The 10,285-nt window shown below is 32.3% G+C and overlaps 1 non-coding gene across 1 annotated transcript; it reads right to left on the reverse strand.

Moving 5' to 3' along the window:
• Positions 1-6,154: 6,154 nt before the first annotated feature.
• TRNAA-UGC lies at positions 6,155-6,227 on the reverse strand. The gene has a single exon. It is a non-coding gene; the product is annotated as a tRNA-Ala (tRNA).
• Positions 6,228-10,285: the final 4,058 nt, after the last annotated feature.

Consider the following 10,285-nt stretch of genomic DNA (forward strand, 5'->3'; position numbering starts at 1 on the left):
CAAATGAAACATATTAGACAATAAAAGAAACATATTATCCAACAAAAGATACATATCAGCCAACATAAGGAACATTTTAGCTATAACAAATGAAGCATATCTCCCAACAAAAGGATGAAATCAGCAAACAAAAGCAACAAGTAGGCCAACAAAATAAATATATCAGCCAACACAATGAAACATATAAGCCAACAATTAAAATATACATTTCAGCCAACAAAATAAAAATTTCAACCAACCAAAGAAATATATCAACCAACTGAAAGCAGCTAACTAAAGGAACATATAAAAAATTATTAAAAAAAAAAAATCATATCAGCTAACAAAAGGAATATGTTAGCCAACACAAAAACCATATTTGCCAACACATAAAACATATCAGCCAACACATGAAACATATCAGTTAACAAGTAAAATATATTAGCCAGTCTGCCGCACGCAAATTTTCTTGTGGCAGTCCGCACCTAATACCTTTTCTAATATTAAATGGATTTATTTTAATTTGAAGTAACGAATACTATGATAATAGAATAAAAAATTTACAAGATAATTATTAAACTGCCTGTCTATAACACTGATTGAGTAACCCATATAACACTAACGAAGTAACCCTTGTAACACTGATCAAGTAATTCATATAACACTGATGAAATAATCCTTGTAACATTGACTGAGCAACCCCTATAACACGAATGAAATAACCCCTATAATGCTAACACTGACAGAGTAACTCCTATAATACTAACTAAGTAACGTCTGTATGTAACACTGACAAAGTAACCCTCACTATGGCTAGCTAGCCACATATAAGAATGTGTGATTATTGAAATTTATAATATAACATTTTTATTTCTGGATAAAGTTATGCATAGTAATTAAAGAAAGCTGATGTTAAACTAGAAAGTTGGGTTTGGTAGAAGTGTAATGTAAAAATATATTTAAGTGGTTATTGATTTATTATGAAGAGAATTTATGAGTAAAAATATAACTAGACTTTATTATGAAGAGAATTTATGAGTAAAAATTGATGTTAAACTAAAAAACTAGACTTGTACGGAGTATTATTATGAAGAGAATTTATGAGTAAAAATATAACTAAGTGGTTGTTGATTTAGTATTAGATATAGATATAGATATTAGATGGTCGTAGAACAATAAAGAACTTAGATTATTAAGTTTTTAGCTAAAATGAATATTTCACATGCATATTGTTACTGCTTATGACCAAAGCTAAAAAAAATCATTTGAAGAAAGACGCGCTAGGTATTATTGAGTCATGCAAATCAATTAAAAGTTCTACACTAACGATAGTTTAAGATATGAATTGATGCAAATCAATTAAAATATTATTTAATAATAATTTTGAAATAATAGTGTTAAACTTTTTAGGGTTCGTTTCAAAAAATAATTGTCATAAAAGATTTTGGTCTCTTTTTTATACTTCTACAAAGTCACCACATAGACACATAAACCAAATAGTACGTATTAAAACTAGCAAGTGTACCACCTAAACCAGAGGTGTAAATATACGCCAAATACAACTTCTCTACAAGAGCTAAATCTTTCGCGCGCGCAGGCTACCTTAGTGTCATTAAGTTTTTTTTTTAATTTTTTTTATGTAATTATGTGGCTACAATATAACAGGATTCATACTCTATTCCAATATTGAACCATACATCAGGAATGGGCTATATATTATCCAATCTAGGATTAAAGCAAATATTTTTTGATTGGTATGGGATATAAAATCCATACCAATCCATGTAGTGGACCATTAATAAACAACTCCCAAAAGAGAATGTCAACTATGCACGCAGAATGCTAGGCCATTTGGTGGGTAATACAAGTCATGTGCCCCAAGTAGGAGTGTAAATGAGCTGAGCCAAGACGAGCAGAGTGCTACCTTGTTCATGTTAAAAATCATTTAAGTTAGGCAAGTTCGAGCACGATCTCGAGCTTTCAAGCGAGCTTAAAAATATATTCAAGCTAAGCTCATTTAGTAAACTATATGTTCACAAATGGTTTGTGAACGGCTCGTTTATTAAACGAGTTAATAGTGAGCATTTCATGAAGAGAGTTTAATAATAAACGAGTTTTATACTTTAATTTTGGCATTTGAAAATTGTAAAGTTAGCATAACAATTAAGTCTTAAATACAAAATATAAAGTTAAGAGTTAACTAACAATTGTGAAAAAAAACAATGATTCATAAAATATTATAAATGATTAACTCATAACAAATCTATATTTCACATAAAACCACTTTTCGACTTTGAGATATCGTATCTTATTCCTTTTGCTAGTGATTTGCTACTTTCCCTGACCTGTTTTTACCTTAAATTAATTACTTTTTGTAGGGAATATTTCAAGCATCCTACACTTGAGCCCAATTGTGATCATACACTTAGGTATGGTGGCATCCAAAGGGAAGGAATCTAGAGCAAAAGAGTCGCCAACAAGTTTTAGAAACTTGTAAACTTTTCACAAGGTGAAGGTTACACCCCTTCACGATCCATGAGATCGCTAACTCCATATATAGTGGTCCTAAATCATGACTGGATATTCGGGATGAAGATACAAATCCAACCTAATAGAGATTGAACCTGCCCCTAAATAGGCCTCTACTTTATTCTTCTCATATTCTTGTGCGCTTTCTGACTGACATACAATCAATATATAAATCCTAAACCTGTTTAATCTATGTTGATTGAATATTAATGCACAAACAAATCTATTATTGGCGGTCACTTGAATTAAAATCATATTAGCCTAACTAAAATTATTAATTATTCTATTAAGCGTGATTTCAAGTACAAATTCCCTTTAAACCTGCAAGAGAGGGCGTGATCAAGCAATAACAATATTATCCAGCAATATAATAATATTGATACAACAAATCATCATAATATTCTCATCAAAGCATAATATTAGAAAGATACTAGACATGATACTAACATGATTAATAACAAATCCTAGCATGTCACTAAACAATAATGATCAAAGCTTTAACCCTAACATGAGACTAATATGATAGAAGAAAATAGAAAGCAGCCTAAGCATGATACTAGAAAGCAATAAAAGACATCCTAACATTATACTAGGAATTAAAATAATATACGCATGTTTCTTATAGACATATAACAATAAAACTACTTACTTTGTTGCCTCACATCTTTTTCTATCAAAATAATACACACGTTAGTAACTTCAAGAAAATATTAAATCAAACAATTAATTTAAATAATTGAAATAGGGATTTGGGACCATACCCTTAGAAAGTATCAACCTTTTACGTCTAGGGAGAAGGAAACTTCGAGCTTGGCTAGGTGTGTCTAAGACTCGTGAAAGCTGTATTGTATTTAAAGGCTAGACTTAGAAAGAGGGAGAAAGAACAGGCTTCTAGCTTTGAGAGAGAAGAGAATTAAAATTAAATGATTGTTGATTGTTGGTGATTGAAAATGGGGAAATAACGCCCCTATTTATAGAGAAAACATCCCGAACGTTTAGAAAAGAGTAAGAATTTGACTCGGTGTAAAACTGCCCCTATCGTGATGCGATATGCCTATCGTGCCACGATAGACTCCTCGCAGCACGATGGTGCGGCTACGATAAAACAGCTGTACGAAGTCCTTCCCCTAATATAATTAGACGTTTAGACTCCGTGTTTATCATTAATTTAAGATCAGTTTATCATTAAAATATTTGTTTTATCCCAAATTAAATTCTTTATCGTTTCCAAATATAAGTAAAAGTATAATTATTAATCATAATTCCATTAGAACTTAAAATAATCTACTAGATTATTTTAGAAGATTAAAGTTAATCCTAATAACTTTAGGAATAACAATTAATGGACACTCCACTTGATCATTGGGTCATATATAAAATTATTTTGGGCCCAATATAGTATTTTGGCCATAAATTCCTTATTATTCATCGAAATTGGGCTTATAATATATCGTTGAAAAGCTCTTTTCGAGCCCCATCCAACTACACTACTATTGGACCTATATCATGGACCAAACTAAACTGCACTGGACATTTTCCATAAATAAGGTATGAAATGAAATATTATCAAAAATAGAAAGAAGTATATATATATATATTAAAAACAAGTGCATCACGAGACTCTTTCACATTTCACCTCGTTCGATAATCAATGACGTGAAAGGTATTCATCACTGGGTTTGGTTTTTAGGGAGACACAATCAGGTGTCTACACTTTCATGGAAAATCGTTAATATAAGCCTATAAGGTTATATATGAACATAAATAAACGAGTTGCTCATGAACTTATCTGAGCTAGCATATATATGTTTGTGTTCAAGCTTATTTATTAAACAAACTTCAACATTTGATTAAACTCTGCTCATTTATCAAATTAACGAGCTTCAACTGAGATCGAGTAGTTTATTGATCAGCTCGGTTCATTTACACCCCTAGCCCCAAGTTTCAAAATACAATGATGCACGAATACGCTTCCTTTATGTCGTTTTTGTACCGGAGACGTATCGGGGACAGAATCGGGTACGAGTACGCCTAGGATACGTCCCCATGGCGTACCCTTGAAAAGTGGTACGAGGAGCCTTTTGGGTACAGTATTCAGGTGACTTGGGGACATTTTGATTATGGCTTAGGTACTTTTTGGACGTCCCCTATTACAAATTGAAGCCCAACCCTACAAAAAAAAAACCCTTCTTTAATTACTTACCTTTGCGATTTAGAAACCCTAAATCTTAAAAAACAAAGACAATGGAGTAGATCAGCGAGCTGCTTTTGTAGTCTTGTTGCCTGACCACCATATTTGACTATCTGTAACAGACCCCCACCGTTTCCAACCAGGCGACTACCAGCTGCAGAGCACTCTGCTTCTTTCTTTTACTCTCGGTTTCTTTTGTTCTGATTTGGTTGTTTTTTTTCTTCTACATTCTGCATTCATTTGAGTTTTTTTTTTTACCTTTTTTTTTTCTTTTCAATCATAGGTGTTATTATGTTTTCCTCATATCGATGGAAAAATTGCAAATTGCAGCATTTAAAACTTGTATTTTACAAATTGCAGCAATTTTAAAAAAATTGCAAATTGCTGCCCAAAAGTTGTTATAAATTGTAAATTGCAGCCTAAATTAACTATTTTCATCGATGTGTATGTAAAAAAATGTTCGTTTAAGGTTTTAGGGGCCATTTTAGCCCTGAAAGATCCAAATTGAGCTCAAAATTGGCAAAAAAAAAAAAAAAAAAATGTAAGTGCCTCGTTTTGTGTAACAAAAATTTATTGATTAGTGGGCAACTATTTTTTCCTTGTAAAAACGAGGCACTTACATTAAAATGGCCGCTACAATCTTTACCGAACATTTTTCGACAAGCAAATCGATGAAAAAATTGAATTATGCTACAAATTACAATTTATAACAACTTTTGGGCTGCAATTTGTTTTTAAATGACTGCAATTTGCAAAATATAAGTTTTAAATGGCAGAAATTTGCAAATTTTCCTATTTCAATTCCTACAATTAGTAGGTTTTTATTTATTTTTCTTTCTTTGTTTTCAAGACTAAATGTGATTTTAATCATTAATGTTGTTATGTTGTGAATTTGTGATTTTTTAAATATAGATTTATATTTTGTTGAATTTTTTTTTTTCCTGCTGTATCCCTGTACTCGTTTATTTGGAATTATAACCTTGTCATATCCCGTCCCGGTATCTGTACCCATTTTGTACCCGTATCTGCTTCTGTGCAACCTAGTCAAAATACGTAGTATAGTGGAAAATATTGGTTGTACATAACATTTTTCTAGACATCAAAAACATTTTGCTAGATATTTATTATCTTGTCTGTATCAATGTAGGAACTAGGAAGAAACCAAGTCTCAAGAGCCCATGATCGATGTAGCTACGGTATGTAGAAAGGGCTTAAGTCCACGCTTGATTCCTCCTTAGGAGCTTTATTTTTTCAGTTTGCTTGTATTTTCTTTTCTTCTTCGATTTTTGCTCTTCTGGAAAAAAAGGGCTTAAGTATGTAATGGCGTGAACCTTGCTGTAACCATAAACCATTGCCTAAAAATAGAATATAAACAATGGAGTAATTAATAGAGTTGATATTGTGCCAAAATTAATAGATTTAATATGCAAACAGATCACAAAATACATAAAAATTTGGAGATGCGGGGGATCGAACCCCGTGCCTCTCGCATGCAAAGCGAGCGCTCTACCATTTGAGCTACATCCCCTTTAATATTTAAATGATATTATGCTATTTATTAACTATACAGCAAATAAGCACCTTTTCTTATATGTTTTTCTACTGCTGTATTAGTTATGACACAGGAAGACTGTTAATGTCTTTCATGATAAAATATGGGCTTTTTTCACAGTTAATGCCTGATGAATCACAGTTAAAATCTGGTCTGATCTGATCTAATTGTCTATCTTTGACCTTAAGAGTACGATAATTTGTAAGGTAAAAATATGTCAAATGAGATCTTGTTAGATTCGTAATTATTGTATTCTATAAATATGTAATTTTCATAATTTTTTTCATTAAAAAATTAAATATTAATGATAAAAAATTGGAGGAGTGGATGAGATTCGAACCTGTGACCTTTGTGTCACGCTGGCTCCGATACCATGTTAGAGGACCAACTCAACCAAAAATTTAAGCTTATGGTTGAGGCCCAAGAATATGTTTTTATACTCTATCACAGATAATATTACATGCTGGAATAATATAACTTGATTATTTATTATAGGACCACCCAACACAATAGTTAATTAGCAATTTATTTGCATAATCATCCATTTTATTTGAGTTCCTTAGATCATAACATGATATTATAACTCTGAATCATGAATATTGAGCTATATCAAAGATCGTCGTTTTATTTTTTTTGGGATTTAAAATAAATGTTCATCCATTTTATTATATGAACATGATTAATATTTCAATTTTTAAAAGTCGCCCCGAATGAGGTTCACATGTAGTGGAATAATAGAAAAACGGTAATATACTTGTTTGAAGGACTAATGACATGGACAAACATGCACATAAGCTGATTTCGAAAGTATGTCCGAGGAAACTCCTTTGATTTTTTAGTATGCCGGTGAGTAATGAGTGACATGACATCTTGTTAGCTTAGAAGTGCAAGTACGGGAATGATGGACCGCTACCCGGTATAGGCTACCCCGCCCAATAACAAGTGACGTTAGCTTTTTTTATTTTTTTATATTTTTATTTTTTATTTTTAATTATATATATATATATATTATTTAGGGTAATTAACAGTACTTAATGACTCAATAACAGTATTTGATAAATTAATAACAGTACCTTAATTTAAAATAACTGTTTTTAATAATACAATGATTTTTACTATAATTCGATATGATAGTTACTTAAATGACTTTTAACGGTACTAGTTATCACAACTCTACTACTTATACATCAAAATAAATTATTTCAACAGTTTAAAAGCCCACCATGCTTCGCAATAATAGTTATTTAACTAGAGAGTTTTGACCAATACCTGAACTTAGTCGAAAACGGAACCTCCAGTGTTATGAGCTTCCGGCTTTACCAAGGTAGCTAACCCCAACCCTGTCTTCCTTAGATCAGGCTCAGCACAAATCTAATTCGTTTCCTACCTTAGACCGTAATCTCTAATTAGACAATCCTTACTGTGTTTATGATGGAACTAAACAGAAAGATAACTCATTTGATATATAAGGTTCAAGGGGATAACGTTTCCTTCTTGAACGAAACTTGTATTTAATTTGAAAAGATTACAACTCATATATTACAACAAACACACAAACTGAAAGCTTAAACAGACATAAGCTGAACTAGAGTTTTCTCTACTTTAAGAGAGATGGAGAACCAATCTGTCTCTTAAGGTGAGTATTTTTCTCTAGAGGACTCTCTAATGCTTTCAGAGCAATTCTATAGCTAACTCTTCCAACTCTGCCTTCACTTCTTTGCCTAATGCCCTTTATATAGGGGAAGACTCACAAAAGTCACCGACACTTTCTATGGCTTACAGAAAACCATGACTCAGCAAGTGAATATCGTTCACTGTTTTTCTAAAGATTCTTTAAAACAAATAAAACGTGCTACAGCAGTAAAAATAGAATACATAATTTCTGGTGTGGGCTCAGGACTCCATTATATCTTGTAGACTGCCTTTGTTGTCCTTACTCTCTTCATAAGGGACATACATTGGGTTGTCTTCTACTATACCTAGATCCATCACACATTTAGCAACATAGGATTCATCCCATGTGACAAAGATCTCCAATAAGTGCTATTTTCCCTCTAAGGATAAATATCTCCCAACTTCAACTTGTTCGAGATAATCATACACCGATTCACCATATAATACTCCTTCTTCTAAATAATTTCTTAACCATTCTGGTGCTACTATAGTAGTATTTCCCACATGTATTATGACTGGTGGTTCTTCTTTTAAGGCTATGAATTGGTTAAGATACTGAGCAATATAGAAAAATCCATAAGCTCTTGCTTTTGTAGGATCTTTTACTCGTCTCAGCCGGATACAGATTGGATCTTTGAGTTTGCGATGAACGTCTTCAAACATGATCAGGAAATGTGGAGAGTTAATTTTTCCTTCAACCATTTCAATGTTTGCACTTTGCACTTGGACTTGTTCAACTCTTCCTTTATATCTTGTTGCTTCATAAATTCTTCTAAAAACATACTTCTGGAATTTCGTGAGCTTCTCAAGGAACGTAGTATTATTATCAGGAAATGGTACAATACTATGAACCATCCCATAATCCCAAGCTTTGTAGTGCTCTGCTACATAAGGTGCCCTCCATTCCGGTGAATGTGGATGAATTGACACAATACCCACTCTGGAATTGGTGTTGAATATTATTTTACTTCCCCATAGATCATAGACATCATACATCTTGTATGACCTTGATACAACTAGATCATACCAGAACCTAAAATTATTATCTTTTATTTTATTTAGTATTATATCCTGAATATCAGGAATGAGCCTTAGGATAATGACCATCACTTCGTACATTAGGAACCTTCGAACTTCTACATGACAACTTTTAATCAAACCATCTCGAGATCTTCTTTTTTATGAAATAATCATGGCCTCCATCAAGGCCCAAGTGGAGGGTGAATCCCGCTCCATTGCTTTATCAGTTTCTTTAATAAGAGTTTTTCTCTCTGCCTCCATCTTTTCTAGTTGATGGGCAGGAGGTTTTCTGATGTCTTTTGCTTCTTCATCATTAGCCAATTCTCTGGTTAGACTATCGGCTAAAGAGTTCTTCGATCCCTGTATATGTTCAACAGTAAAAGAGAATTGGTTAAGCCATAATTTCCAACGCAGGAGTCTCCCTTGCGCTTGCATATTAAACAAATTCTTTTTAACAAAACTAAGTATGCTTTTGCAATCTGTTCTTATTAAGAAATGTTTAGGGGCTAAGAAGATTAAGAACTTCTCGATCCCTCTAATGACGGCAAGGATTTCCTTTTGCATTGTGGGATAATTTAACTCAACTTTAGTAAAACTTCCACTGCTATATCTGCAAAGTCTTTCTCCTTCTTTGATTTTTAACACAACACTCCAGTGCTCATTACTAGCATCTATTTCAAGGATTAAATCATCTTCACTAGTAGGTAGTGTTAGTACAGGAAGATCTTTACACATAGCTTTTAAAGTTTGAATAATTTTAGAATCACTTTCCTTCCAGTTCCAAGTTATTTCTTTCTTGAGTTTTTTCTGTAATGGTTTTCTTAATAGAGCAAGATTTTCTATGAAATCAGAAGCATGTGTTAAACATCCTAGAAATCTTTCTAGTTGTTTTCTATCTTCAATTAATCTGGAAATTTTTCGATTTTTTCTAAAATATGTTTTTGCACTATTATTTGTCCTGATTTAATTTCTAATCCAAGAAACTCAATTTCTTGTTTAGCATAAAAACATTTATCTTTTCCAAGGATTATACCATGATCTGCACATTTTTTAGTTACTGCTTTAAGATCATTCTTATGTTGTTCTAAATCTTTTGAGAATATTAGGATATCATCTATATAGACCAAACAACAATGATTAAGTTCTCTAAAAATATTATCCATTCTTCTCTGGAATATTTGTGGTGCATTTTTTAATCCAAAAGGCATTACTAGCCATTCATAATGCCCTTGAGGGGCACTAAATGCAGTTAAAGGAATGCTTTCTTCTTCCATTTTAATTTGCCAGTAGCCACTCTTACAATCCATTTTAGAAAACCATGTGGCTCCTTGTATTCTATT

This window comes from Chenopodium quinoa, unplaced genomic scaffold, assembly GCF_001683475.1.
Source record: "Chenopodium quinoa cultivar QQ74 unplaced genomic scaffold, ASM168347v1, whole genome shotgun sequence".
Taxonomy (NCBI): domain Eukaryota; kingdom Viridiplantae; phylum Streptophyta; class Magnoliopsida; order Caryophyllales; family Amaranthaceae; genus Chenopodium; species Chenopodium quinoa.